Source organism: Chionomys nivalis, chromosome 1 (assembly GCF_950005125.1).
Source record: "Chionomys nivalis chromosome 1, mChiNiv1.1, whole genome shotgun sequence".
Lineage (NCBI taxonomy): Eukaryota > Metazoa > Chordata > Mammalia > Rodentia > Cricetidae > Chionomys > Chionomys nivalis.
In genome coordinates this window covers 113,438,308-113,445,177 of record NC_080086.1, presented here as the reverse complement: position 1 = coordinate 113,445,177, position 6,870 = coordinate 113,438,308, and the positions used below count along the sequence as shown (strand labels likewise).

The window sequence follows — 6,870 nt, the reverse complement described above, 5'->3', positions numbered from 1 at the left end:
TTCATTGTTTTATCTTTCATTTCTTTTGGCACATTCAATATCCACATGTTGGAAAAAGAAGAGCCAGATAAACCATTAAAAATACCATGATGGAGTTTCAAATTTTTGAGTAAGCAATGCCATCTGGGCTTACTTTGACATGTCGAAGGAAGAATAGTGACAGCTTTTCTCATGGAAAGACTGGCAGCATGCTTGGGGGAGTGTTAGTTACTGACTATTCATACACCACTTTACACAAGTTGCAATTAGCCAATGGTATGGAAAGACACTACTTTGAGCTTTCTTTTTCTTTTCTTTTTTTATGGTGAAAACGTGTATATTTAGGATTAGCCGGCTGGGCTCAGTTTAGATGATTCCAATTTTGTTGGCAACATCCAGAGCATCATAATCAGGAGCCAACCGAACATATGCCTTCTTCTCTCTGTCGGGCCTTATGAGGGTGTTGACTTTGGCAACATCGATGTCATAGAGTTTCTTCACAGCCTGTTTGATCTGGTGCTTGTTGGCCTTGACGTCCACAATGAACACAAGCGTGTTGTTGTCTTCTATCTTCTTCATGGCTGACTCGGTGGTCGGGGGAATTTGATGATGGCATAGTGGTCAAGCTTGTTCCTCCTGGGCGTGCTCTTCCGGGAGTATTTAGGCTGCCTTCGTAGACGCAGGGTCTTGGGCCACCGAAAGGTGGGCGGTGTGCAGATCTTCTTCTTTTTGTGGCTGTGGACGCCTTTCAGCACTGCCTTCTTGGCTTTCAAGGCCTTCGCTTTAGCTTCGGCTTTGGGAGGGGCAGGAGCTTCCTTCTTCGCTTTCGGCGCCATCTTGACAAAAAAAGCTACTTTGAGCTGTCTTAATAAATTTGCAAAGTACAGCTAAGTTTCTTACTGTTTTAGACAACTTTTAGAATATAAAACATAAGGTATACAAGTATTAAAAAAAAGATCTGAAATGTCTTCTGCTTTAATAGGTGGTAATATATCTCTTACTAATCATATAAGCTTTATTTCTTAAAGGACATTTTTACAAAAATCCAAATAAATTTTGCAAAAAATTTAAAATATGGCTTGATAAAAGTATTCTAAATTTCTCAGACATCAAGGGTAATATACTATGATTTACATTATAAAACATCCTTACTTGGATTACATGGCGACTTTTAATATCTTATCCCTGAACTACTGATGAGCTAAAGCATATGAGGAATTAAATTAAACTGAAAAGGGATGTGTGGAACCTCACAATTTCATTTCATGTTTGCCATTAAATCGATTTACTGCATGTTATAAAACAGTTTTTCTTCATGAGATTTATAAAATTTTTGAGAATGATATAGGAGTACATCTTTTAAGGTGTGCTATGATACACAATTTATTTCCACACAAAGTAGCAGAAAGTAGGACAGATAGCTAATATTTAATAAAATGCCGAGATCTCCTATATGATTGATCTGAAAATATATTTAGAAAGAATTCTAAAAAGCCCAGTGGATGCATCAGAAAATATCAGATCAAGTATATATGTCTATGTGCAATTAAAGTGATTTTTTTCATCAGAAAATATCAGATCAAGTATATATGTCTATGTGCAATTAAAGTGATTTTTTTCATGATTTAAAAAAATTAGGAACATTATATATTTTTATTCATAAAAATATTTTGCCTCAGACTCTCCTGAAATAAAGAAAGCTTGGCAAGTTTGGACTTAACCTTTCCTGACTTTTTGAGTGTAATTTCTGGGAGGCCAAAATATGTTAATAAAGACTAACTAAACATTTCAGATCTTACAGAAGTATACTCTATACATTAAAACCAGAATCCCCATCTCAAGGCTTAGAAGTATAGTACCTACATCCTAGTTTTGATGCATCTTTCATTACCAATTTAAACTGCCAAGTAAATTTCTGAACATCTCCTATGCATTTAACACTATTCTTGTTTGACATATAGTTGAGTAAATCCTCATAATTTTTATCTGGAGAAAACTGTTGGTATCTATATTACATGCAAAGAATACTAATTTAAATAAGAACATTTAAATAAACATTTTATACACCAAACGTAGGATATCAGTTCCAAAAATATTCATTCTCTGTGACCACAATATTTGTGCTTTGGAGCTCTGAAACCTCCGTCAGACATTTACTATAGGACTGCTTGATGTTGGATGATGGTGTTCTTTTGTCAGCAAAAGGCAAAGCATTGCTGTGGAACACCTTTAGCCACTATCCTTTAAGATATTTAAGTGTGGTCTCATGTACTATAAATGCAGATAAAATGCATGTGCTGACCTCTTGAACGATGGATTTGGTTCCAGTTCCCAGTGCTTGCAGAGGACTGAAGATCACTACTCTTTCTGTGAGTTTATCCTCAGATAAATAAACCTTTGTTTTACTGCATTCTGGGTTGTTGTGCAACTCTTTTGTATGCCAACTAATTGGCACCCACCATCTGGGATATGGATCCACATAAGACCTAATTTAAAATAAAAGCTTAAGAAAAAAAAAAGGTGTCTTCTAGACCCACAACAATGGGAGCCAAGCATAGACTCTTGATAGTCACATTTTTTTTGTTGCGGGAGGTCCTTCCGCTCTTCCAGCCAATAGCCGCTGAGATACCAGCCCATTGGGGTGTAGTCTCTTTCCCTTTAAAAAAGCAGCTACTTCCCTCCTTGCTCTCTTTACTTTCTCCTCCGGTTCCAGCGACTGGACTTCTTCCTATTTGCGCAGAGGGCTGTTGTCTGGGACGGTGATCTGTAAGTTTTTTCCCCTTTAAATAAATACCACCCTATTAATCATAATTCCAAACTGGTGTGGGATTGTTTATGACTTCCGACATCATCTGCCACCCAATGTTTGGTTTTAGGACCCCTCCTTCCCCCCCGCTGCCTACTGCCAGTTCAGCCGTGGCCTCTGTCTTTCGGCCTGTGCCTTGTGCATGGAGCCAGCAGTTTAACATAAATGATTACACAGTGGCTTTTCTTGCTGAAGTTCTTTATATTTTCCCTTTAGACACCTCAGATTGACTTCAAGTCCCCACGCAGCCTATCGTTTGCCTCCCTACGTGGATTTAAACTCGACAGGCCCGCGTAGTCTCTGCCCACGTGGTTTGCTCTTTTTTGAGACATTTTAAAATCTCCCTTGCAAGCGCAGCTCTTAAGCGGAGCGAACCAGAGCACGTGGTTACCGGTTGCGGAAAGCTGCAACCCCTTGGGACGACTCTGTCACGTGGAGGCATACACGGCTTCCGGGTTACTCTTCTCTACCCCTGGATTCTGGGTTTATGGTTCCGTGTACGGAATTGATTTAATTACATTTACTTTGTTGAGCAACTTGCATTTCCCAGTTTTTAACAAATACAACGAGGACACTGAAACAGGACCCCATTTTCGTCGTGACTTGGCAACAGCGCCACCTGCTGGATAATAAGTAATATGGCAGTTTTCGTTTCCAACACGAATTTTACTGTTTTGGTTACCAAAACAATGGGTTATATCATGCAAGGTTTATATGATTATGGAGATAACTTAATTTACTGATTAATAGGTTTCAGTATTCTTTTGAATATTCTATCATTTAGGGAGAATATGGAAATCCAAAGAACCATACAATCTTTACTAGAAACTCATGCAGGTCAGGCGATTCAGGATTCAAAAGAGACAATAATAAAAGGAAATGAAATGATTGAAGAAATTATTGGAGCTGGTGAACAGAGTAAGAAGGCACAAGGACAGGATACAATGCCACCACCAGCTATTAGAACTGGCTTACCCAGGGTTTTAGCGACATACCCTGTAATTCATTCTGACAAAGCATCAACTTCTAAAGGCTCAAAGGCAGTCAGAGAAGATAGATGGATGCCAATAGCAATGAATGATCTAAAAGAAATTAAGCAAGCTATTGTTACCTTTGGCTTTCACTCTGCATATGTTAAGGAAATGATAAGGACTTGGGCTTCTAATGCTAGAGCTACCCCCCCATGATTTCCATCAGTTAGTGTCTGCAGTTTTATATAATGGACCTTCCTTGATGTTTGGAATCTATTTTAAAGAAGAATCGAAACATATGGAACAGCAAGGAAGAGCAAAAGTGTGGAGGTTTCCCAAGATCAACTTCTTGTTGCAGGAGAATATGCTGATCCACAGGTCCAAGCTCTTCATGATGATGAAGTACTGTGTTTATGTCACCAAGCAGCTTTAAATAGGAATAGGCTACAAGATCCAGCAAAAGGGGTTGAATCATATACCAGAATTAGGCAGAGACAGAGAGAACCAATTATTGACTTTTGCAAAGATTAATTAAGGCTCTGGACATAGGGGTAACAGAACCAGAAGCTAGACGACTACTTCTTGAATCTCTAGCTTTTGAGAATGTAAACATAGAATGCAGAAAGATAATTGGGCCTTTAAAGTTTAGATCAGCACCTATGGATGAATGGATTCATCATACAATGAACGTTGAGACGTTTAGCTATAATGATGAATCTTGGGTAGGAGAAGCGATTTCCAAAGCTTGAGGAGACATCAAAATGCCAGGTGTTTTAATTGTGGTAAGTTAGGACATCTGAAAAAAGATTGCAGGCAAAGGATTTCTAGGAATAATATCCCTTCTGGGAATGACAAAAATAGGAGACTCGGCCTTCAGGTATATGTAGAAGATGCTGTAAATGCCGATATTGGTCCAACGAATGCAAGTCCACAACAGACAGACAAGGCAACCTGATACCATCGGGAAACTCCTTGAGGGGCCTCTCACAGGCCCCCAAGCCAACAGTGGCCCAGTCATTCCCAGTCACAGTGGAGAACGTGCCTCACCAAGAAAATTAAAAAACTCCAGTTTCTGCTGTAAAAGTAATAATGGTCTAAATGATGAATTACACATGGAGGATGAGTCAAAAAACCCAGTAGGGCAGAGTAAACGTATATTTTGGCAGACTTCTATTAAGGATCAAAGACCAAAGCTAAGAGTCTGTATAAATGGTACTTTTATTGAAGGCTTATTAGACACAGGTGCGGATGTAAGTATCATTACTCCAGAATCTTGGCATCTGAATTGGCCTCTTCAAGAGGTAGATGTTCAGTTCCTGGGAATTGGAACCCTATCTCGTGTAAAACAAAATACAAGAATGGGTCGAATGCATAGGTCCCGAAGGGCAAATAGGAAGATTAAGGCCATATATTGCCAATGTTGCAATAAATTTATGGGGTCATGACCTGCTACAGCAATGGAATACCCAGATTAACATCCCTGAGGTTCCAGGAACTCATAATTCTGGGAAGGATATGATGAGGTATTATGGGAATAGCTCACCAGCCATTCAGGCTGTACAAGAACATACAGCAAATACCAAACCCTTAGAGGAACCAACAGCCCTACCTTTAAAATGGCTAACTGAGAAGCCGATATTGATCAAACAGTTGCCTCTAGCTGAAGATAAATTACAGGCATTGGAACAGCTGGTGCAAGAGCAACTAGATGCTCACTATATTGAAGAATAAACCAGCCTTTGGAATTCTCCTGTATTTATTGTAAAAAAGAAATCTGGTAAATGGGGAATGGTGACAGATTTAAGAGCTGTCAACAAGGTAATTCAACCTATGAGCCCACTACAATCTTGAATTCCTTTACCTTCTCTATTACCAAAAGGATGGCCTCTTATAGTTATTGATTTGAAAGATGTTTTTTCACTATACCGTTACAAGAAAAGGATAGAGAAAAATTTGCCTTCACAGTGCCTACTTATAATAATTCTCAGCCTAATAGGAGATATCAATGGACTGTCCTCCCACAGGGTATGCTCAATAGTCCTACAATGTGCCAATATTTTTTTTTCACAGATCTGGAGAAGACAATAATCAACTTTATATGGAAAAACAAAAAACCCAGGATAGCCAAAACAATCTTATACAATAAAGGATCGTCTGGAGGCATTACCATCCCTGACTTCAAACTCTATTACAGAGCTATAGTACTGAAAACGGCTTGGTACTGGCATAAAAACAGAGAAGTCGACCAATGGAATAGAATAGAAGACCCTGACTTTAGCCCACAAACCTATGAACACCTGATTTTCGATAAAGGAGCTAAAAGTATACAATGGAAAAAAGAGAGCATCTTCAACAAATTGTGCTGGCAAAACTGGAAGTCAATCTGTAGAAGAATGAAAATAGATCCATATCTATCACCATGCACAAAACTCAAGTCCAAATGGATTAAAGACCTCAATATCAGTCCAAACACACTGAACCTGATAGAAGAGAAAGTGGGAAGTACTCTACAACCAATATTTTGTAAGTAAGCCATTGGAAATAATTTGTAAACTATTCCCCAAGTCTATAATTTATCATTACATGGATGACATCTTGATATCTGATTCAAATAAAGATACTTTAGAAAGGCTGTTTGAAGAAGTAAAGAAAGTCCTGCCTAGGTGGGGATTACAAATTGCTCCTGAAAAGATTCAAAGAGGAAACTCTATTAATTACCTAGGTTACAGAATAGGGTTAGAGAAAATTAAAACGCAAAAGGCACAAATTAGGAGAGACCAGTTAAAGACTATTAATCACTTCCAATGATTGTTAGGAGACATTTCCAGTCTACAACCAGCTGTTGGGATAACACCTGATCTAATAGTTCATTTAAAGAAAACCTTAGAAGGTGATAAAGATTTAAATAGTCCAAGAAAACTGACAGCTGAAGCAGAAAAGGAACTGACAATGATTGAGGAAAAATTACAGGAGGCACATGTGGATAGGGTGAATCCAAATCTTAGCTGCATCCTAGTCATATTGCCTTCCAGAATTTCTCCTACAGGGATTCTAATGCAGAAGGAAGATATTATTTTGGAGTGGATATTTATACCTAATAAACCAAGTAAAAAA

At 38.4% G+C, this 6,870-nt stretch overlaps 1 pseudogene; it reads right to left on the bottom strand.

Moving 5' to 3' along the window:
• Positions 1 to 335: 335 nt before the first annotated feature.
• Positions 336 to 815, bottom strand: LOC130887250 (60S ribosomal protein L23a-like; annotated as a pseudogene).
• Between the last annotated feature and the right edge of the window lie 6,055 nt (positions 816 to 6,870).